Below are 9,523 nucleotides of genomic sequence, written 5' to 3'. Positions count from 1 at the left end.
TTGCTCATGATTGATAAACCTACATGAAAACTGGATGGAAATTGGTCTCCAGCCTCTGGCATGGGGCCCCCCTTCACTGCTGGGGTCATGCATGATGTTAGTTCCCTCAGAGGAATGGTGGCCTCATGATGGAGGCTCAGAACTATCAGCTGTGATTAAAAACACACGTCTCCCCAGTGGCTTCCTAGTGCCAAGAGCTTCTTCTCACTGCTCAAACTTTCAAGCTGCATGGCTGTGAAAAATGGGGATGTTTGCCTTTAAAAACACAAAAGAACCTTAGATGTAAAAAGGATTAGTGGAAGCTAGAAGCTCCAAATCGCAGCCAAATACACAGTGCTGTACCACTGGTGAGACAATGCCAGGTCATGGGCAGCCCTTGGTGACTTGCTCAAAGGACAAGCTGGCTATTGGAGACTTCAGGGCTGCGTCCGCTATGGCACAGGGAAAATCCTGCAATATAGACTCAACTGAGTTTTCACTGAAAAAATAATCATCCCAGCTCTCAAATACACGTCACACTAGCCAGAAACTGCAAGGAGCAAAGAACATAAAATACGAACGATTTGGGAGCAACTACAAATCTGATCCTGTCCCAGGATTTCAGGCCAGCTTAAACTGATCTCCTGGTGGACTCAGAATAACGTGGCACCTGGACTTCTTATAAAAAATGAAAGAGAAACAGCAGCAAACAATCTTCACCTCAGTGACAACCTGAGAAACCCTTTAAGACATTTTACCTGCCAACGCTGCACTTTTCAGTAAAGTGCAAACCTGCTGGAAAAGGGCAGCGCCCTTAACAGCTTCTAGTAACAATCCTATGCGACGGCTCCTCAAGCTTGGGCCCCCTTGTACAAAGATTCATTGTCTGGTACTATGTTGCTGATGGCTCTGTCTTCAGAGTATCCTGGAGACTAGAACAGGCAACGGCGTTGACATGGCAGACGTGTCCAGCAAAAGAACGTAACAACCTAGAGTCTTCTTTATCTGCAGCTGTCCTCCCATAATCATTGGCTGCATTTTCACTGCACAATCTTTTCCACCACTGTTTTCCCTGGTTTTTAGATGGATGCTCTTGATCCCCTGCTCTCCTTGTTTCCAGTGTCTTCTGCACAGACACTAAGCTCTCCAATGTGTGACTCAGATCCTCAGCTGGTGTAAATTGGCAGAGCTCCATTTAAGTCAATATGGGGATGCTGATTTATAGAGCTGATGATCTGGCCTTGGGTCACCTGATAACATTAGCTGCTGCTTTGTATCTGAGAAGTGAGGGGTTTATGGCTGCTGAGTCTATTCATAACTGCTGAGTATGAACTGTAACTGATTTTCACTGGCAACCAGATGTGTTGTTTTTACTGATGAGACCGATACATGGGCTGCAATTGTTAGTGCAAAGGCAGTGGGTGCTTTATTTTGTGGTCAGTGACAGTTCTCTGCAGACAACTTCACTTCATTATTTACTGCCGGTCGCCAATTAGCTTCTTTGCCAGAGCCCTGTGCCAGTACTCATCATCAGATGTTCTTCAAAACATTTAAAGATGTTTGCTTCTGATCCAGTTGTAGAATTTTGTCCACAACTTTGCCCCTGGCTACCAATCAACACACTCCATTACATTAATATTAGTTATTTAATCCTGGCACGTAACTTAATTCAATCCTTTATATCTATTTAATGGTTTATACCCAGGCCTGGCCAAAGCTAACTGATATGGAAGCGAGCTAGCAAATTGACATAACATTGGCATCCAGTCCATGTCATCATATGCCTCATATGTAATGCTGAAAAACCATACTGCAATGTGCAGTTTGAGCTTCAATTTGCCTTTGCAAGTATTTTCCTCATTTAACCCTGCAAAAGAAAGGCCTGCCCCTGGTGAAGAACATTCTTTGCCCCTTGGGATAGAACTGCACCCAGTTTTGGCTAGGAAACATCTTGAAATGTACTGCACGCTGAGGGTCTGTGTCATTGGGCAGTGGGTCTCAATCTTTCCAGACTACTGTACCCCTTTCAGGAGTCTGATTTGTCTTGCATACCCACAAGTTTCACCTCACTTAAAAACGACTTGCTTACAAAATCAGACATAAAAATACAAAAGTGTCACAGCACACTGTTACTGACAAATTGCTGACTTTCTCCTATATAATTATAAAATAACTCATAAATGATAAAATAAATCAATTGGAATACAAATATTTTACTTACATTTCAGTGTCTAATATCTAGAGCAGTACAAACAAGTCATTGTCTGTAGGAAATTTTAGTTTGCACTAACTGCCCTAGTGCTTTTTATGTAAAACTAGGCAAATATCGAGATGAGCTGATGTACCCCCAGAAGACTTCTGCGTACCCCCAGGGATACGTGTACCTCTGGTTGAGAACCACTGTCATAGGGCATGACCACCCTGTAGTGCCTCCTGCTGGCCAAACATGGTGCTGACAGCACTTCCTGACTCCGTTTCTTTCCTCAAGGTGGGTCTCCTCAGCTTTCCATACACTGTACTGGAGACACATCTTACCTCTCTGGCTAAGTCACAAACAAAACTTATACCATCCTAGGGTGGCACAAACATGAACTAAAAAGATTCTTCTACCCTTCATGGGCTTCTCTTCGGCCCACCCTCTGCGCCCTGTTCCCGCCCCTTTCTTGGCTACCTTTCTGGCTCTGGGATAAAGCACTTAGACCCCAGGCTGGTTCCCCTGGAGTCCCCAGCCTCCTAAATACCCTGGCTCAGGGCCTTCCAGAGCAGTCTGACCATTCCCTGCAATTCCACTCTCAGACTGATCTCTCACTGACCTTCTGTAAGGTCCAGGCGTCCACTAAGCTATCACCTGATCCTTCTTAGTTCCACCACCTCAGGCTAGGAAGCAGTTAATTAATTATGGTTACAAGCATGACTGGTTCTCCATTACCCTGCACCTTGTATATTCATTTATGCCAGTGCAAATGAGTGAATAGTGGATGAAATCGTTGCTATTTCCATTTGATAGCATTGTATACTCACTTTGCACTGTTTCAGAGTAACAGCCGTGTTAGTCTGTATTCGCAAAAAGAAAAGGAGTATTTGTGGCACCTTAGAGACTAACCAATTTATTAGAGCATAAGCTTTCGTGAGCTACAGCTCACTTCATCAGATGCATATCGTGGAAACTGCAGCAGACTTTATATATACACAGAGAATATGAACCAATACCTCCTCCCACCCCACTGTCCTGCTGGTAATAGCTTATCTAAAGTGATCATCAGGTGGGCCATTTCCAGCACAAATCCAGGTTTTCTCACCCTCCACCCCCCCACACAAATTCACTCTCCTGCTGGTGCTTTCCCCTCTACAGCAAACAGGGAAAGCACCAGCAGGAGAGTGAATTTGTGTGGGGGGGTGGAGGGTGAGAAAACCTGGATTTGTGCTGGAAATGGCCCACCTGATGATCACTTTAGATAAGCTATTACCAGCAGGACAGTGGGGTGGGAGGAGGTATTGGTTCATATTCTCTGTGTATATATAAAGTCTGCTGCAGTTTCCACGATATGCATCTGATGAAGTGAGCTGTAGCTCACGAAAGCTTATGCTCTAATAAATTGGTTAGTCTCTAAGGTGCCACAAATACTCCTTTTCTTTTCACTTTGCACTGGTGCAAATGAAAACAGGGAGAATTAGGCCCAAAGGCTCTGATTTTTTATTTATTTATTTTTTTCAGAGTCTCAGCCTGACCTTCAGTACTGTGGGTGCACTTGTGGGTCCCAGTTCAACTCTCAGCTGTGACAATGTGCATGGTTCATTCACAGAGAGTCTAGCCCCAGATGAAGGACTCTGCTGAGGGGTTCAGCTGGCTCTAGTGTTGGACCACCGGCACTGAAGCTCTTTAAGTTTTCTATCCATGTGGTTCTGTGTCTGCCTAATAAGCTTTGATCAGAGACCAACTTCAGAGGTACACATTCCTCCTTGATTAAGGTCAAAAAGGATTGTCTGGACATGGAGGCAAATGCTGAAGAAACAACAACAAAGGGAAGTATTATTCTCTGGAGCTATCTTGATTTAAGAGGAAGGACCTGCTTCAGAGACAAAGGCTAGATTTGTGCAGCATAAATCAGTGGGGAAAAACATGCTGCTCTGATTTCTGTTTAGCCCTTTTTACTCTTCTGTCTCAAAACACTTAAGCAGCAGAAGAGGCAAAGCTCCCATCAGTCATCCCCTCCTCTCCAGAGCTGTAGGATTCTGTTTGCACACAATTCCCATTCACCGGCATAGGGATCAGATAGCTCCAGATTTGCACTGTGAAACAGGATCATCGCCAGAGCTTGTTGGGAGGAAGGGAACTGGGGTGAGGTCTGTAAACCCTTTGTAGAGGTGGATTCCACTTTGGGAGAGTCCCTGAAATGCCAATGGCAGGTGGAGGCAGAAAGGAAGGCTGTGACCAAGGCCAACTGCTAACTATAAAAATAACCAAGGCAATTACAGAATAGGGAACAGCTACAAAATGAGTAGGAGGCAGCAGCAGGGAGTACTGTTTAGGTGGAATTAACCACAAGGTTTTCAGTCAGAAACATTGAGCTGATAGTCACTGTATGACTCCTGCTTCACAGGTTTTCATGTGAGGATATTTTTGCATAGGGATATTAATATGCATTCAGAGGGCTATTGAATGTGATGTTATTTAACATTTGCAAACAGAACCATGGGTATGTGGGTGATTGCACAGGGCTTACTGAAGTGCATAGTGGGATAATTGTCCATGTGTGGTTATTTACTGCATAGGACTGGCAAAGCAGTTACATGCCAGATAGAGACAAGCAGACTTTCTCCAACTGTGCGGATCTGATATCTGACAACAGAGTCTGAGAATCAGCGACAATGATCACTTGGGAAACTGAGGTGCTATCCCTCTGTCTTTTCTCTGCAGCCATTGCTGTCTAAACACTGGAACTAAATTGTTTCAGTGATGCACTTTTAAACAGTGTTCACCATTCCGAATGCCGTGGCGACCACCCAGAGTTCATCATCTGGTTTAAATTTACCTCATGAAAGTCAAAGGGCCTTTGCCAGAGGAGCTTAACAGACCTGCTCTGCAGTTTTCTGGCACCTACTAACTGTTATGGGTTATAGGGAATTATTCACGCTGTATGACATTTATTATATGGACTTCTTAAAATGCTTTGATTACAGTATTGTGTTATTACAGCATCACATTTACAGCGCTGCAAGGGCTGGGTTCTTGGAGCTCTTTCTAAAACCCCCTTTTCTAGCTGGAAATCAAATGTCTTTGCACAGAGTGAAGTATTGTTTGGAAGCAAAATAACGTGGAGGATTTCTCCCCCAAAGACCTTTTTCTGGTTGGCTGATATTTGTAACCCCCGTGCTCCCAAATATAGGATGTACAGCACTCAGGCTAGCACGGCTTGCCCCTTGAAATAGATACCATCTCTTTCAAAATGACTCTGGAGAGGGCTAAATTGTAGTTTATTATCAGATGTGGTTTGAACTGTGAGAAGGAACTAGAGTTGTCAACATTGTATTTCAAAAATAAGGGTCTGTTTTCTTAGTATCCCTTTCTTACCCCTCCTGATATTTATTAATTATTAATAATGAACAGTACTCACCTACATTCATTTCTTGCTGCTCTTTGCAGCGCTCAGCAACTCCTGATCTTCTTGTACAGAGATGAAAAAATAAGGGACTGTTGGCAACCCTACTAGGAACTGAAGTTTATAGGTAGCAATAAACTATTGGGTAACTAACAATCTGCTCCATGAGATCATATCAATCAATACTCTGTATTGGTTCCACAATTCAAATGGGCCCTTCTTCCTTTCCTTCTCCCACCTCTCCCCACTAGATAAGGTTATACCATACATTTGCCATGCACATGCTGCCTTGAAGCTCACCTTCCATTTTATTCTTACATGCAAACGGGTTCTTGTGCTAGCTGCTATCACAGACATGACTCCTAGGTTTATATTATGCAAATAAAGATTGTTGTGTTTTAATTAAACAAAACAAAGGGACACATTCAGCTCAGACATCACTCCTGATGCCTAACCTTCCCTGCCATTAAATCACATGCCCCCTAGTGATTCAGCAAGAATTGCAATTTATTGTTTAATAAGCATTCCCTCAGGAATGCGTTTCAGCTATGCCCCAGCCTAGCCTTCCACTTGTGGGGGCAAATCAGGTATCTGTCCTACAACTCCTATTCGTACCCACAATTGATGGTAGGTGCAGAAAAATATGGGTGCAGTTTTACAGGCACAAATTGTACTTTCTGGGTCTTAGAAATTGTTATTCTTTGTCTGTAACCATAGCAGTAATGTTTATATGTGCTGTCTGTGTACATTAACAGATTTAACACTCACTCATTTCTGCTAAGGTAATGATCCAGCTATTCTGGTCTCTCTGTAACTAAAGTAGAAGTCTATGAAGATCAAAGTATGTTCCACACATTTAGGGCCTGATCCTTCAAGCCTTTAGTCATGGACATCTACTCGTGAGAAAGATTTGCAGGGCTGGGTCCTTAGATTATATTTTCACCTTCTCCCAGTTGAAGGAATTGATGGTTTTGCTTCTCTGCCTTCTGAATCCAGCTGCATTGCAGCTTGCCTGGGAGTAACTGTTACAATGAGTTATTATAGTTTCATACAGTTACAGAAACTGAACGACTCAGTAAAAAGAAACCCATTTTACATGTCCGTGTTACGCCTTTTACTGAGTGTTTGCGATAGCTGCCAACTGCATTGCTCCTTTGTATGGCATCAATGCTATATTTTGTGTGAATGGAAAAGTCATTAGAAATCACGTTGATGGGAAACCTGCAGTAACTGGGAGCCCTAACTTTTCAATACCTCTTTTAATCTAGAAGAAGCAGACCTTGATGAGTTGTGTGAGCATGTGTATTTATAAATGATATATTTTGGTTGCTTCACCCACAAATGAAATTACAGCCTTTTTTGGGGTTGAGGAATGTACTGCCCAGGTACAGCAGCACCAACATTACACAACAGTTGAGAAGAGGGAGTGAAAAAAATGTGGCCACTTGAAATTCACCAGGGAACTTAGGTCAGCCAGGGGGTTAATTACCCAAGGCAGAATGTAGCCAGTTACTTAAGTCATATACCACCTGCCCAGTGCTGAGGGGCTCATGAAAATCTACTGTAATACAATATTAACCTGTTTCCTTGAGCAGTGGAGGGAGGAACTGATCTAATGAATTAGGCCAGATTCTCCACTGCCCTGCATCTCTGGCAGTTATTTATAGCAGTTCAAAATGTGTATAAAAGGCAGCTAAATCAGAATGGTAATGGTTTACTTCCCCCTTTGCACTGCTGTAAATGATTGCATAAGGTGCAGGGCAATGGAGAATTTGGCCCAATCTGCCTAACTGGTCAATGCCTAATTTCTCCATGGCCAGAGGTCCCAATATTGTATGTGAATTAACCTGTGCTGTGTTATGCAGAAGGTCAGGCTAGATGATTGTAATGGTCAATTCTGTCCTTAAAATCTATGAATCTATGACCTCCAAAACACTCAAATCCGCAAACATTGCCTACTGGGATCCCCAAGCCGCCAAGTCAATGCAATTTGTATATCTGGTCAGGCACACTCACTCATTCTCCTCTGGGACCTTCACAGTTAAAGGGTTTTGCAAACACATGCCAATGCTGGAATAGGGAAGAAAAACAAAACCACTCCCAGGCTGTTTAAGCTGAGTGCTGATAAAGACAGAACAGGTATGAATAATTTTTCAATTATATAAAGTTTGAATACGATGGACATTTTTTACGATTGAAATTTCCACTAGCACACACCTTTGCTTGACACCCTATTCTGTACATGCACGGACATGAAAAACTCAAGACAAATTAAATGGATATATGATTATTACCTGTCAAGGAAATTCCATACAATTAACCACATCACTACATAAAGTAGTGAAACTCTATAGCTATGAAAGTCCAGTTCATGTACTGGGCAACACAGTACTCTCAGAACCTTACACTTTAACTTGTGCCAAGTTTATTCCTGTTTAGATTTGTAGGAATCATGTGTACTTCAACATGCTCTGGGCTTGAGTCCCCTCTTGTTTATACTCATGTAACTTCATTAACTTCAGTGGAGTCACTCCTGATTTACCTCAGCATGAGTAAGAAGGAAGTTAGACTCAAATCTGGGCCAGATTCTGTGATAATCTAAATTCATTCAATATAGCTATGCTGCTGTAAATCAGGAGTAACTCTTTACACCAATGGAGTTATAGCCATTTACAGTAGGTGGACCAGATTTGGATCTGACTCTCCTCTCATCCATGCTAGTGTAGATGAGGAGTAATGCCATTCAAGTCAATGAAGTAACACAACTGTATAATTGGTGTAAATGAGAGTGGGGGTCAGGCTCAATGCCTGTTGATATGGACCTGAATGCTGCGAATTTAAACAGGCACAAAAAAACTCAGCACATTAGGGTTGTGGTATTTCTACCAGCTGAGGCTTGGTGTCTATTTACAAATACAGAGAATATAAATGTGTGTCACACTACTGGATGGTTAATTGTATGCAGTATATTTTATCTTTGAAATTACAACTACAATTAAAATCCAAAGAAATCTTTTGTACATTTCCCACAGAAATAAACCAATGCTCTGAAACCAAGAAATAATTCTAAATCTGAACTACCAATGGGCTAATAATAGGTAACAGTAGGTGCACCCCATGTGTGGGTGTGTGCAGATGTGTACTGGTGTCTCTGTGTTTAGATCTGCACCTGCTCCCTCTGTGTGTGTGTGTGTGTGTGTATTCGGTGAGTGTTAGCTCCAAATCCCAGCGTGTGGCACAGTTAGACGCTGCACTCTGTAGCGTTTTGTACGAGACAAAGGGAAACAAACCCCAGCTTCTTTAGGCAGCAGCGGTGAGCGTTTTCAAGGAGCGCCCGATGGGCACCCAGTGCAGGACAGTGGGGTGGGAGGAGGTTTTGTTTCATATTCTCTGTGTGTATATAAAGTCTGCTGCAGTTTCCACGGCATGCATCCGATGAAGTGAGCTGTAGCTCACGAAAGCTGATGCTCAAATAAATGGGTTAGTCTCTAAGGTGCCACAAGTCCTCCTTTTCTTTTTTCTCCAGCCTCTGTTCGTCTTTCAGGTGCCGCCGGACTCCTTGTTGTTTTTGTGGCTACAGACTAACAGGGCAACCCCCTGGTACTTGTCTCCAGCCTCTGACGCTCACTCTCCCGCTCCCAGCCTTTTCGCTGTCACGTCCATGCGGACTCTGGCTTCACCCCCAGCTCTGCGAGCGGGCAGGTGCGCGGCTGGCTCCGGGCAGCTATTTCTAGCCACGCTCTGTCTCCGACGGCGCCCGGCCACGCTGGAAAGCCGCTGATGAGCCCCGGCTCCAGCAGCCCGATGCCCGGGTGGGTGTGACCTGGCCGGCTGGCCCCCCGCCCTGTGCCAGCCCCTCTCCCCGCAGCAGCCCCGCTTGCTGCAGTGTCGAAGGGGGAGGGGTCGGCTCCTTCCCCCGGGCCCCGCGCCCGCGATGCCGGATT

The sequence above is a fragment of the Lepidochelys kempii genome, chromosome 13, assembly GCF_965140285.1.
Source record: "Lepidochelys kempii isolate rLepKem1 chromosome 13, rLepKem1.hap1, whole genome shotgun sequence".
NCBI classification, from domain to species: domain Eukaryota; kingdom Metazoa; phylum Chordata; order Testudines; family Cheloniidae; genus Lepidochelys; species Lepidochelys kempii.
Note: the sequence above shows the minus strand (reverse complement) of the source record.